The sequence below is a fragment of the Schistocerca gregaria genome, chromosome 2, assembly GCF_023897955.1.
Source record: "Schistocerca gregaria isolate iqSchGreg1 chromosome 2, iqSchGreg1.2, whole genome shotgun sequence".
NCBI classification, from domain to species: Eukaryota; Metazoa; Arthropoda; class Insecta; order Orthoptera; family Acrididae; genus Schistocerca; species Schistocerca gregaria.
In genome coordinates, this window is record NC_064921.1 from 936,455,377 (window position 1) to 936,470,161 (window position 14,785).

At 42.8% G+C, this 14,785-nt stretch overlaps 1 long non-coding RNA gene across 1 annotated transcript in view; it reads left to right on the forward strand.

The window, feature by feature from the left end:
- The window catches only part of LOC126335380 (uncharacterized), a 561,036-nt gene that overhangs the window by 484,791 nt on the left and 61,460 nt on the right, over positions 1–14,785 (forward strand). Inside the window, exon 2 of the long non-coding RNA XR_007564864.1 lies at positions 14,492–14,588. This is a non-coding gene — a long non-coding RNA (uncharacterized LOC126335380). The remainder of the gene's footprint in view (positions 1–14,491; positions 14,589–14,785) is intronic.

The following is a 14,785-nucleotide window of genomic DNA, read 5'->3' on the forward strand; positions in this document are numbered from 1 at the left end:
CTGAAACAAAGTTATTCTTGTTTTACAAAGAGGGATTCACATGACGAAATAATTCGTTTTCAAAAAACCACAACAGAGGGGTATCTGTTGAGAGGCCAGACAAACGTGTGGTTCCTGAAGAGGAGCAGCAGCCTTTTAGTAGTTGCAAGGGCAACAGTCTGGATGATTGACTGACCTAGCCTTGTAACAATAACCAAAACGGCCTTGCTGTGTTGGTACTGCGAACGGCTGAAAGCAAGGTGAAACTACGGCCGTAATTTTTCGCGAGGGCATGCAACTTTACTGTATGATTAAATGATGATGGCGTCCTCTTGGGTAAAATATTCCGGAGGTAAAATAGTCCCCATTTCGGATCTCCGGGCGGGGACTACTCAAGAGGATGTCGTTATCAGGAGAAAGAAAACTGGCGTTCTACGGATCGGAGCGTGGAATGTCAGATCCCTTAATCGGGCAGGTAGGTTAGAAAATTTAAAAAGGGAAATTGATAGGTTAAGGGTAGATATAGTAGGAATTAGCGAAGTTCGGTGGAAGGAGGAACAAGACTTCAGGTCGGGTGACTACAGGGTTATAAACACAAAATCAAATAGGGGTAATGCAGGAGTAGGTTTAATAATGAATAGGAAAATAGGAATGCGGGTGAGCTACTACAAATAGCATAGTGAACGCATTATTATGGCCAAGATAGATACGAAGCCCACACCTACTACAGTAGTACAAGTTTATATGCCAACTAGCTCTGCAGATGACGAAGAAATTGAAGAAATGTATAATGAAATGAAAGAAATTATTCAGACAGTGAAATGAGACGAAAATTTAATAGTCATAGGTGACTGGAATTCGAGTGGGAGAAGCGAGAGAAGGAAACGTAGTAGGTGACTATGGATTGGGGCTAAGAAATGAAAGGGGAAGCCGCCTGGTATAATTTTGAACAGAGCACAACTTAAGCATAGCTAACACTTGGTTTAAGAATCATGAAAGAAGGTTGTATACATGGAAGAACCCTGGAGATACTAAAAGGTATCAGATAGATTATATAATGGTAAGACAGAGATTTAGGAATCAGGTTTTAAATTGTAAGGCATTTCCAGGGGCAGATGTGGACTCTGCCCACAATTTCTTGGTTATGACCTGTAGATTAAAACTGAAGAAACTGCAAAAAGGTGGATATTTAAGGAGATGGGACCTGGAGAAACTGAAAGAACCAGAGCTTGTACACAGTTTCAGGGAGAGCATAAGGGAACAATTGACAGGAATGGGGGAAAGAAATACAGTAGAAGAAGCATGGGTAACGTTGAGGGATGAAATAGTGAAGGCAGCAGAGGATCAAGTAGGTAAAAAGACGAGGGCTAGTAGAAATCCTTGGGTAACAGAAGAAATATTGAATTTAATCGATGAAAGGAGGAAATATAAAAATGCAGTAAATGAAGCAGTCAAAAAGGAATACAAACGTCTCAAAAATGAGATCGACAGGAAGTGCAAAATGGCTAAGCATGGATGGCTAGAGGACAAATGTAGGGGTATAGAGGCTAATCTCACTAGGGGTAAGATAGATACTGCCTACAGGAAAATTAAAGAGACCTTTGGAGATAAAAGAACCACTTGTATGAACATCAAGAGCTCTGATGGAAACCCAGTTGTAAGCCAAGAAGGAATAGAAGAAAGGTGGAAGAAAGTATATAGCGGGTCTATACAAGGGCGATGTACTTAAGGACAATATTATGGAAATGGAAGAGGATGTAGATGAAGATGAAATGGGAGATACGATATTGTGTGAAGAGTTTGACAGAGCACTGAAAAAACTGAGTCGAAACAAGGCTCCTGGACTAGACAACATTCCATTGGAACTACTGACGCCCTTGGGAGAGCCAGTCCTGACAAAACTCTACCATCTGGTGAGCAAGATGGCAGTCATAAGAGTCGTGGGGCATGAAAGGGAAGCAGTGGTTGGGAAAGGAGTGAGACAGGGTTGTAGCCTCTCCCCGATAGTATTCAATCTGTATATTGAGCAAGCAGTAAAGGAAATAAAAGAAAAATTCGGAGTAGGTATTAAAATCAATGGAGAAGGAATAAAAACTTTGAGGTTCGCCGATGACATTGTAATTCTGTCAGAGACAGCAAAGGACTTGGAAGAGCAGTTGAAAGGAATGGACAGTGTCTTGAAAGGAAGATATAAGATGAACATCAACAAAAGCAAAACTAGGATAATGTAATGTAGTCGAATTTAATCGGGTGACGTGACGCTGACGCAGATTAGGAAATGAGACACTTAAAGTAGTAAAGGAGTTTTGCTATTTGGGGAGCAAAATAACTGATGATGGTCAAAGTAGAGAGGATATAAAATGTAGACTGGCAATGGGAAAGAAATCGTTTCTGAAGAAGAGAAATTTGTTAACATCGAGTATTGATTTAAGTGTTAGGAAGTCGTTTCTGAAAGTATTTGTATGGAGTGTAGCCATGTATGGAAGTGAAACATGGACGATAAATAGTTTGGACAAGAAGAGAATAGATGCTTTCGAAATGTGGTGCTACAGAAGAATGCTGAAGATTAGATGGGTAGATCACATAATTAATGAGGAAGTATTGAATAGGATTGGGGAGAAGAGAAGTTTGTGGCACAACTTGACCAGAAGAAGGGATCCGTTCGTAGGACATTGTTCTGAGGCATCAAGGGATCACCAATTTAGTATTGGAGGGTATCGTGGAGGGTAGAAATCGTAGAGGGAGACCAAGAGATGAATACACTAAGCAAATTCAGAAGGATGTAGGTTGCAGTAGGTACTGGGAGACGAAGAAGTTTGCGCCTAGTAGTGTAGCATGGAGAGCTGCATCAAACCAGTCTCAGGACTGAAGACCTAAACAACAACAACAAAAACAACAATAAACATAACATATACCTATAGGAGAGACTTTAGTCGTAAATAATGTATTCACCTTCATTGTTTACAACAGTCCGCCAACGCAACTATTAAGACATCACGGAATAACTTCCATGTTGCTAGATGGAGTTGTAGAGCATAAAAATGGTAGAGGAAAACAAAGATTGGAATAGACCCAACAAATAATTGAGGACGTAGGTCGCAAGTATTACTCTGAGATGGAGAGCTGGGCGCAGGAGAGGAATTCATAGCCCGATGCGCCAAACCAGTCAGAAGGGGAATAACAAAACAAACAGGTACTAGGGGTCATTGATTTTTTTGTCCAGTGTGCTTACATCGTTTTGGGCAAGAGTAAGCAAGTGGTGGACAGTGACAGACTGACAGAAAATAGGACTAGGAAAGACATAAAAAGAAATAATTGAAGAAATACGCCAGAAAAATGTAGCACACAGAGGATACTGTCGCACAAGAATGTAACTTAATACATCTACTGTGATGATGCGTCGGTGCTCAGTCCTGTTGCAGACATGAGTCACGTATGTGATGTCTGGAACTTCGTGGCTAAGATGCCTCGGTGCAGGTTCGTTTTACGAGGTGCATTCAAGTTCTAAGGCCTCCGATTTTTTTCTCCAGACTGGAAAGAGATAGAAACGTGTGCATTGTTTTAAAATGAGGCCGCGTTCATTGTCAATACGTCCCAGAGATGGCAGCACCGTACGGCAGATGGAATTTTACCACCAGCGGCGAGAATGAGGACTGTTTTAAATACTTAAAATGGCGACGTTTTCCTTACTTGAACAGCGACCATCATCCGTTTTCTGAATTTGCGTGGTGTGAAACCAATTGAAATTCATCGACAGTTGAAGGAGACATGTGGTGATGGAGCTATGGATGTGTCTAAAGTGCGTTCGTGGGTGCGACAGTTCAATGAAGGCAGAACATCGTGTGACAACAAACCGAAACAACCTCGGGCTCGCAGAAGCTGGTCTGACGACATGATCGAGAAAGAGGAGAGAATTGTTTTGGGGGGTCGCCGAATGACTGTTGAACAGATCGCCTCCAGAGTTGGCATTTCTGTGGGTTCTGTGCACACAATCCTGCATGACGACCTGAAAATGCGAAAAGTGTCATCCAGGTGGGTGCCACGAATGCTGACGGACGACCACATGGGTGCCCGTGTGGCATGTTGCCAAGCAATATTGACGTTCAACGACAGCATGAATGGGACTTTCTTTTCGTCGCTTGTGACAATGGATGAGACGTGGATGCCATTTTTCAATCCAGAAACAAAGCGCCAGTCAGCTCAATGGAAGCACACAGGTTCACCGCCACCAAAAAAATTTCGGGTAACCGCCAGTGCTGGAAAAATGATGGTGTCCATGTTCTGGGACAGCGAGGGCGTAATCCTTACCCATTGCGATCCAAAGGCCACTACGGTAACAGGTGCATCCTACGAAAAAGTTTTGAAGAACAAATTCCTTCCAGCACTGCAACAAAAACGTCCGGGAAGGGCTGCGCGTGTGCTGTTTCACCAAGACAACGCACCCGCACATCGAGCTAACGTTACGCAACAGTTTCTTCGTGATAACAACTTTGAAGTGATTCCTCATGCTCCCCACTCACCTGACCTGGCTCCTAGTGACTTTTGACTTTTTCCAACAATGAAAGACACTCTCCGTGGCCGCACATTCACCAGCCGTGCTGCTATTGCCTCAGCGATTTTCCAGTGGTCAAAACAGACTCCTAAAGAAGCCTTCGCCGCTGCCATGGAATCATGGCGTCAGCGTTGTGAAAAATGTGTACGTCTGCAGGGCGATTACGTCGAGAAGTACCGCCAGTTGCATCGATTTCAGGTGAGTAGTTAACTAGGAAAAAAATCGGAGGTCTCAGAACTTGAATGCACTTCGTAGTGTACTGGAATCAGGAAAGGCGTAGATAAAATCCACTGTCAAAAATCTCTTTCTCTCTCTCTCTCTCTCTCTCTGCCACGGTAGTTGTGTTGCGACTGGTCCAGAGAGTTTACAATTCTTCAGAATTTCAGTTATTAATTTTGTTGATATCGCAATTGCTTTCTTTCGCATCAATCCCCTTATGATTTTCCATCAAAGAATTCATTGTGTATCAGTTTAAACAGGAGAGGGAACATATTATAATATCCAGTATCCCTTCGCAGCTTAGAGAAAATTATCAGTTTACTTCATCACCTTCCAGAATATTATTTTATTGTAGTCAGAATAAAGATGCTTGAACTTGAAGAACTGTTTATTACAGAACAGAGATCACAATGAATAGCTCCTAACCATATCAATAGTTAAGTGCTCAGTAACACATCCCCTTCATTTCTTTAACATCTGAGTTACGCCAACACCACTTAGAGACAGGCCAAACAAAGATTTAATGACGTCATATCCAAGCGGTGAACGTAATATACAGCAGCCAACACCAAAAGAATTGTGACTCATACAATTAGCGATTTTTGAGTTGATACTCGAATGTTTGTTAGTAGAGAAAACACATGTAGTTGTTTGTGTGTAAATGAGGCTAAAACAATTAAGAACGAAACGATTGCGCTTAATTTCATGCGTAGCACCTTTGTAAGCAAATCTGCTGGTATCTTTGAAAAACGCGCTATTTTTGTATGTATGAACTCTTGGGAACATTTGGAGCATTTTTAAAGGTACTGTAGTCCGTTAGTAAAAGCCATCACACGTTTACAAATAATCTTTTTATACGAAAAAACTGAGGCATGCACAGTCTAATGTATACACACGGCTTTCTTTTACCGGTACAATTTCAAGAAGAAATTCGGTGGCTAGAATTTTGTTTAATGCAACTGATTTTGAATAGATCTCCATTTTCAAATGATTATCTATCAAAATATACAATAGATTATGGGACTGCACAGATAGATCGATACACATACAAATAAAACACTCTTCTTTGAGTATTTTCATGCAGTTCTTCTGTAAAGATATAACATTAACTGAATCTTTCAGTTGATGATATCTGTTCTATGAAACAAAATTTAAATGCGCATTATGACTGGCTGTACTAATCTTGTTACTTTCCTGCACTGCTGCTGCCTCCAACGAGCTTTTTCTTCTGGTATCTAACTGGTTGGTTGTGTAGTTGAAGATAGGTAGGCTCGACAGATCAGAAAAATGCAGCAATTATTGTTTTCCATCTGAGGCAGATGCTGTCTAGAAGCTAGATAATGCCGCTAGCTTTAAAATTCCTATGACACACCTGGAAAATGAGCACTGAAATACATTAATCGTAATATATTAAAGCCAAGTGATCCCGCAAACAGAAATATATCATAATATAAAACATGTATTACTGAATTACATTCAAAACAAAACTTACCACTTAATTAGTATCTAAAAATGCTGCCTTGTTATTGAATGGAGCTGTCTCTGTGTCGTTACATCTCACTTAGGAAACTTGAACACGTGAAGTTCGTTTGCTGCGGTGTAATTTACATTACCTTTTTGTCCGCAAGATACGATAACCATTAAGAGGATGAAACTGCATAAACGCATATTGTGTTGCGTTGAACTCACACAGACACAACATAGTAACACTCAATATGACTTTTTTTAGTGAAATAACAGTCTCGTAACGATCACATAACACGACGAGGTTTTTGTACCCAGCTGTTGACGTTCACTGCTTCATGCTGACGTCACAACGTGGAGTTTTCGGCGTTGTTCGGCCTTTCTTTTAGATGGTATTGGCTAAACCAACTAACAAAATATAAATCTCCTGAGAAAATTTCAGAATATTCTCCGTGAACAAAACGGGCACCCACCGAGGAAGCGACGGCCTCCGACTCGCCGCTGGCAGCGGCCAGATTCCAGCGATCCTGTTCACTTCGGGGCTGCGCTACGCCTTGTCACGTGCACTCTCATGGCATGTAACATAAATTTTCCCAGACATAAACATTGTGATGCACAAAAATAGTGTACGTACACACCCAACACGACAGTCTGTAACAAATACTAGTGCACCGGTGCTTGCTCTCATTTCTTCTCTACACGGTTCACACGACACATCCCACCGGCGGAAAACGATAGAGCAGAGTTCCGCAATCTGGATCACTATAGTACAGTACACACCAACGGCGGGTATGCAAATGATTATAGTTATCATTTTGTGTGGCAGGTAGAATGGCAATCAGTGTGCAATGTGTTGTTGTGTTTAGTCTTATTTTGGGGGCTGTTAGGTATATAAGAGGAGTGGTTCAGGATGGATGTCGAGTAATTACTGTGAAGAATACAGAGTTGACATAAACGCGGGCGAGACAGTGTTATTGGCACATGACGTACTTCGAAATGAATCTTATTCTGGGTCTGCATTTGGCTGGCTGATCGAGTCGTGCAATATCCAGTTTTGCGTGGGTATTCGCATGTGACAGTGACCCAGTGGTGGCGTGGATGGGAACATGAGGGCAGGCGTAATCGATGTGAGGGTTCGAGTCGGCCACATCTCACCACCTCCGTATTGTGCACCAAGCATATCGCAACCCTCCACATTTGCACCGGCCATCTTAGAACTAATAACGGATTGCCTGCAATACTCTGTAACTCCCGCGCCACTGGTCGATAACAGTCAAAGTAGAGAATTATATCCCGTGGGTAGGCTGCTGTTAACACCAATACAAACGACTGCTGAACTTCGATAATGATAGAATCTGAAGAGATGATTTAAAATTTGTGCCATGGTGGCGTAATGGTTAACACATCTGCTAGTAAACAGGGGTCCATGTTTCAAGTCCTGTCAGTGGCACAAATTTTAATTCATTTCATCAGCTTCTGTCATAATTGTAGATGAAATTGAGACTTATATGCCTCAAGGAAAATGAAATTCCATCATATCAATAGAGCATCTAAGCCTAATGTATAGTCAGGGTTTCCCCATTATATGCAAAGCTGGGATGATATTCCAATACCAAAGGGTCCCGGCAACACTATCAATTTAAGAAGGGGAAATTGGGCTGAAGGTGTGAAATGAAGTTTATGGAGCATTGGACTAGGGTAGTCGCTGCTGCTCTGTTAGCCATACTGCTACGGTTATATAATGGTTAGCACATCTGCCTAGTAAGGGGGAGAGATGGGTTCAGTCCCGTCCTTGGCACAAATTTAAATCCATCACTTCAGCCTCTATTGCTATTGAAGTACAAACTACTGTGTTTGGAGTGGTTCCAAACGGGGAAGTATGGACTGCTGATGAACAGCATCGCATTGTGTTCAACAACGAAACACTGTTCCATACTACCCTAGGTGGCTTTTATTGGTGAGCACGCCGGCGACATGGGGAGAGGTTTAATTCTTCCAATGTTTTGGAGAGGCAGCGCTGTGTTACACCTGGCACCTTGGTGTGGGTAGTCATCGCAAATGTCTTCAAGTCTCATACGGAACTGGCTGAGGGACTGTGATGGCACAACGGTACGTCATGAACATCCTACGTCGACATGTGTTACCACTCAAGCGACTGTATTATTATGATGACATTTTTCAACAGGAAGATGGCATATGGCACATGTGTGTATAAATGTCTGCTTGATGTTGAGGTATTCCTGTGCTAGAGAGATCCCCAGATCTGTACCTGATAGGACAAATGTGGAACAAGCTCGGATGTCATGTTCTTCTCAGTGCCAGTATCCATGATATAAACGTAGTTACAACTGTAGTGGGCCACCTTGTTCCAGCAGAGAATACATTAGCTTTATGACACGTTACCCCACTGAAGCAGATCATGCATCAAAGCCAGAGGGGCTGAAACAACATACTGTTAAATGTGGTAATAGTGCCAAGTTCTATGTAAATTTGGCTCGATTTTGTAATCACTTAAATAACATGATGTATCTTCTCTACCCATCAAACATTTTTTGTTTCCTCCTCCCCTTCTGGATGTATCACTTTTTTATCAGCCAGTGTATGTGACAGTGTATCATTTGACATGAGATTACAGAGATCAGGAGAAATGTAAGGGACACACTAACAACTGTCCAATAAAGACAGCATATAAAAGCCTTGGGGTGGGAAGGAAGTGCAAGTGTTTTTACTGTTGCGAAGGGAACTGTAATTGATACGACGTGCACAGCAGATTAGGGGCGCCTCCTGTGACGCGGTCGCGGGGTGAGTACTGCGGTGGGGGTGCTGGCGGTGGCGGCGGCGGCGGCGGTCGGTAATGAAGCAGTGACGTGCGATCGACACCGTGCATTAGCGGCACGCCGGCTCCGCGGCGACACAACACGGAAAGCCGCCGCACGCACCCGCGAGGCTGATGGCCATTTAATGAAAATGGACTGCTTTTATCTCTGTCCATCACCTATTGGCGAGCTTGTTAATGAGCGCTGTTCGCGCGTTGTATGGCGCCGTGCTTACGAGAACTGCTGATAATCCTGAGGATAACATCCCGCCGCACGTTCCTAGTAAACTCATACCGACAAATTAGCTGATTACGACTGTGTGCTTCTGTGTCCCACAACTAACATGAGCGTGAAGGTGGTAACACTGTCATTGCATGAGAACGAGCTGCAAGTTTATATCTTAAACTGAGTGGCCAAAAGTAATAAGAATGCTCTGGAGGGGATGTTGGTGTAGGAGTTGCTCCTTCGCGAGACCTCAGACGTTCAGTAACATTTTGCGGCATGGACTCTTGCCAGATGTCGCAATCGTTATGGAGAGATAGTGATACACATGTCTTACAACGCTTGAAAATTTCGCGCCTTGTGTTGTTAGTCGGCCGGAGTGGCCGAGCGGTTCTAGGCGCTACATTCCGGATCCGCGCGACAGCCACGGTCGCAGGATCGAACCATGCTTCGGGCATGGGTGTGTGTGATGTCCTTAGGTCAGTTAGGTTTAAGTAGTTCTAAGTTCTAGGAGACTGATGACCTGAGAAGTTAAGTCCCATAGTGCTCAGAGCCATTTTTTGCTGTTGTTGTTAACAAGATATATATCAGAGTGTAATTAGTTGATGTAGTGCCTGCTGAAATTAAATGCAAAGCGTGCAAAATGCCCCTACGTGGAACGCATGACACAATTATGAGGGGCAGTCAAATGAAAACCAAACATCAACCACGACGGGACCATGGAGTGGTCCCATTCGAAAGTAATCACCATATGCTTTACTACAATTACCCCACTCGTAGACGAGACGATGAATTGCTGTCACTGACGGATCCACGACGCACTCACACTCCCACTTCCTCAACTGACTGAAACCAACCTCCACGCGTGTACTTCTTTAGGTCGTCACAGATGTGAAAATCATATGTTCAAAGATCCGTGCAGTACGGAGCATGTTGCACTGTTTCCCGACCAACTTGCTGAAGCGTAGCCTTCATCGACTGACAGTAGTGGGGTGGGCATCGTCGTACAACTGGATGATGACGTCTGACAGCATTCTGACAGCCTCAGGCAAACAGTCATATCAAGAACACAAAGCTTTTGTGTCAATGAATAATGCAAAGAAATTTTTGAGTACTAAAATAAAATGATTCCAAACTTAATTGGATTCGCGATTAATTGGAAGTCTGCAACAAGGAATAATAAATAGTCTTCCACATCTGGGCACCTCATAAAACCAAGATAATTGGGACTAACAATTATAACAGATAACTGAACATTCAAGGTGCAGAAACAAATGAGTTAAATGAGAGTTCCTCAGAAGAGGAATTATGCTAGTGCCTTAGCGAAACTACTTTCTCTAGGTATAGCGAGAGGGCGCCAGTCAGCCCCACATGAAAGCCGGAAAACAAATGCTCTTCAGTCGAAATTCTCTCCTGAACTCCACAATTCTCAAGCTCCACTCAGAGGGGAGGCTGAATTTTGCTGCCATTCTTACAAATGGATATGTTCCCTAATCGAAGTAAAGACAGGAGAATGCAGCAGAAACTTCACACTTAAACCTTGCAAAAAGCATCTTATGATTCATGAGGTTGGTACTGGTTTCGAACAGTCTCTTCTGTTCATTGGTCAACACCATCCGCACACCATCCGCTAACGGAGGCGTTACTTCGGATTGGACAGCCCGTAATTCTTGGGGGTGGGGATGGGGAGGGGGGGGGGGGGGGAAGGTGGAGCAACGAACTTTCTCATGTCAGGGAAGTGCAGGCAGGCGGCTCCTCTTTTATGTGCAGACAGAGAGCAAAGTTTCACTCTCGTCGAAAGACTGTGTCGACTGCCGGCACCGTGCCTCTGGCAAGTGGATTAGTGCTAAGAACTGTCCACAATAAACATTTCGGAAAGCAGGACGATTTCCGCAAAAACTGGCTGCTACCTATGAAGCACTCGTTCCCTGTTTTTGAGACACCGTGAAAAGCCTTTTGGTATACCTAAGTGACTGTCGAGCCCTCCACATCAATTCCCTCAAGGTGAGAAATCTAAGACTTTCCACTCACAGCAAAATTTACTAGGCTCACACAATCTCGTGATCTTAACAGAGCTGAAACAAATTGCAAAGACGTACGTGACAGTCATGTTACATGCTATCCACACTTATCCTTGTGCTGTTGGTGCTGTGTTTATCGGGCATACACGAATATCGACCTAAAGTGCATTTTGGTTTAGATTGGGTAATCTGGAGGCCCAAGCCATGTTAATGAATTCACCTGAGTGTCATGAAGTCACATACATGACACCAAACAGTGGTGACATGTCACATCATTCTTTTGACACGTGGCATCTCCATTAGGTTACTCCAATGCTAGAAAGAGTTACAGTTGGTCTGCGTGAAGGTCCACATTATTGTAATCCTTTCGCTGTTCCTCGGAGTCTCATACTGAGGCCTAAATGAGATACTGAGGCCTAATTGAGACCATGTCAGCACTGGCCAAACCTTTAGTGTTGCACCTCCTACCTGATACAATGTTTTTGACATGCAGGATCCATAGTTTCGTGGTGCATACATCATTCTGTCATGTTCCAGTCACGTCGCTACGACCAAAAACGAAATTCATCAAGCCATGCTACAGACCTGCACTGTCCTATGGCCAGTAGCGATGTTCACTGGTCCAAATCAGTTGTTGATACCTGTCTCGAGATGTTAACGAATGGACTCGAGGGTCGGTCATCGGCTGCTACAGCCTATGTGATACATTTGTTTCTTTACAGACCCAGTAGAAATGGGTCCCTCATGGCCCAAGTACAGTTAGACAGCGATCAGTTTGGCCCTAGACTGTCGATCGCTTTGTATGGCTCCGCTGCAACGACATGACATCCCTTGGTTTGAAACTTGTGGTCGTCCTGTGCGGTGATTAAGCAAGTAGAAACATCGCGCCTACAATACTGAAGATGCACTCTGCGCACTATTGATCCCAGAAACATTATTTCTTGAGTGATCTCCGGTATGCTATGAGTCACGTATCTTGCAACAGTTATCGACCCACGTTGAAAGTCAGTTAACTCGCCACCTGCTGCCATTTCCACTACACGCCTGTCTGCAACAAACACTCTACAATCGCACCTTCGGCCGCATCTAGACACTACATTCGGGTGTAATTCATAGAATGTCTTCAAACGGGGCAATATGTGCCTTGACTTTTAGCCATCCCGTTCGTAACAGGAAGTAGGCTCCATTTTCCAACTTCTACGCACATTTCAAGGTATACGTGTTGCACAGCGCCTCAACATTCGTTGCACTGTGTTCAGTCCTAATCAAAATGATGATGTATGACCCGTGACATTGCAGTTTCTTGGCATTCGATGAGGCGTTATATGTCGTGTATTAGTTACGTAATTGCTTGCTTAGTGTAGCTTTTTACGAGTATGTAAAACGAGTATAAAAGTAAGGAGAGTGTTACAGCCCACGCAGGCAGCAATTGTGGGAGGAGCTTTTTGTGAGGGGTACAGTCTTGACGTTCTTCTCTGATGTACAGATCGCCATGAAAGTTATCACGTCCTCACTTCGTAAGATGCAGTGGAGATACCTGAAATTTAATACAGGATATCTTGACACAGTTTGGTTTGGTCAACGAGTCACTGCTAACGATTCTTCTTATTACAACTATCCGAAATGTCTTCTACCTGGTCGAGCACTACAGCTCTTATGTATGTAATCAAATTCAGCTTCATTTACGACATGAGTAATTAGGATAATTTGGGGTTGTAGCAACTTATTTAATCGATAAAGAAGTTCTCTTTAGTAAATGGTCTAGAGAGAATCTGGCGTAATAAATTTAAGAACAATGCCACAGATTCGAGTCCATTAATGAACCTAAGTAGTCAGCCACGTTGACAGGCTGTTATGCAGAGGTCCTGGGTCTACAGAATGAGATTTACTCTGCAGCGGAGTGCAAATCTCATTCTGGAAACATCCCCCAGGCTGTGGCTAAGCCATGTCTCCGCAGTATCCTTTCTTTCACGAGTGCTAGTCCTGCATGGTTCGTTGGAGAGCTTCTGTCAAGTTTGAAAGGTAGGAGACGAGGTACTGGCGGAAGGATAGCTATGAGGACGGGGCGTGAGTCGTGCTTGGGTAGCTCAGTTGGTAGAGCACTTGCCCGAGAAAAAAAAAAGGTCCCGAGTTCGAGTCTCGGTCCGGCACACAGTTTTAATCTGCCACGAAGTTTCATATGACCTGGCTCTTAATTCACAGTACTGATAAGTCAGGTGTTGAATGGCTAGTCAGGGCCACTATGCGAAGCTGATGTGATGTACTCCATTCATATTGTTTAGTTAACTAGCAGTAATGAGCATTTCTGTATAAAATATGTTAGCATCAGAATTCCATACGTATGAGTCTATTGATGGGCCAGGACCCTAAGAATAACCATATTTTTCCGTTGTTAAAAGACTTCTTCTGCTTTATAACAGAAATATAAATGTGAAAAATAATGTATTTGCTTTACTAGAGGCTATAGGTCGGCTTAGCGAGCGTAATTTCTGTGTCTTTTCAACTTGCTGCATTTTTAGCCAAGCACTTAAAAAGTTTACAATGAGGCTCAGTGATAAGGTACAGGCAAAACATACATAACAACATAACAAAACCTCGTGTCTCTTCTTTCATTAACGGTCTGCATCCTGTTCCACTACTCCAAAATGGTCAGCAATAAGCAGTGCAACCATATAGTCAATATGCTACAAATGTAATAAATACAATATTCAAATTCAATTACAATCGAACTTCCTATTGTGTGCATCTCTCTCTCTCTCTCTCTCTCTCTCTCTCTCTCTCTCTCTCTCTGTGTGTGTGTGTGTGTGTGTGTGTGTGAGGGACAAAGGAAGAGGTCGAGATTGACAAGAGGGAAGAATTACTAATTTTCACTTAGTTGTTGCCAAATGTATGCCCTCTGTATTAGCAAGTGATGTATTAGTCCTCTAAAAACCGTAAAAAAATTATGCATTATATGTATGTACGTGTTTGTGAATTATGACAATAAGAATCCTGGGGTCAAATTAATTTGTCCATTGAGGAAAAAATAATATTATTACATATACAGTAAGAACGTAATTCCTGTGTGTACAAAAACAGGTGAGGTTGATGATTTGTGATTCTAAGGATGAAAACGCTAATAATTTCTGGTCCACATGTCATTTAATTTAGTAGTCAAACCATTCCGATGCAAATGAAGCTGGCCACTTAGAGACAACACTGGTTTTCGTTTGTTTCAGGCTGTCAGATACAGTTCAACCTACTGTGACTTGAGGGATGATGTGTGAAAAGTTTGCTGTCATTTATATGGAACTGATGTGGATGAACCAATATTTAGTGAGTACTGAACTAGGATGATGTGTTTTCATCCATAACTTCTGGTCTCCTGAGGGTCACTAGAACAAAATCCAACTATCATATGATATTTAAAATTCGACCTGAGAGATATATTAGGATTTAAAATCATTTTTTAAAAAGCAGACATTATTTCATTCCTTATTTTCAAACATACGCTGAAAGATGTACATGCACTT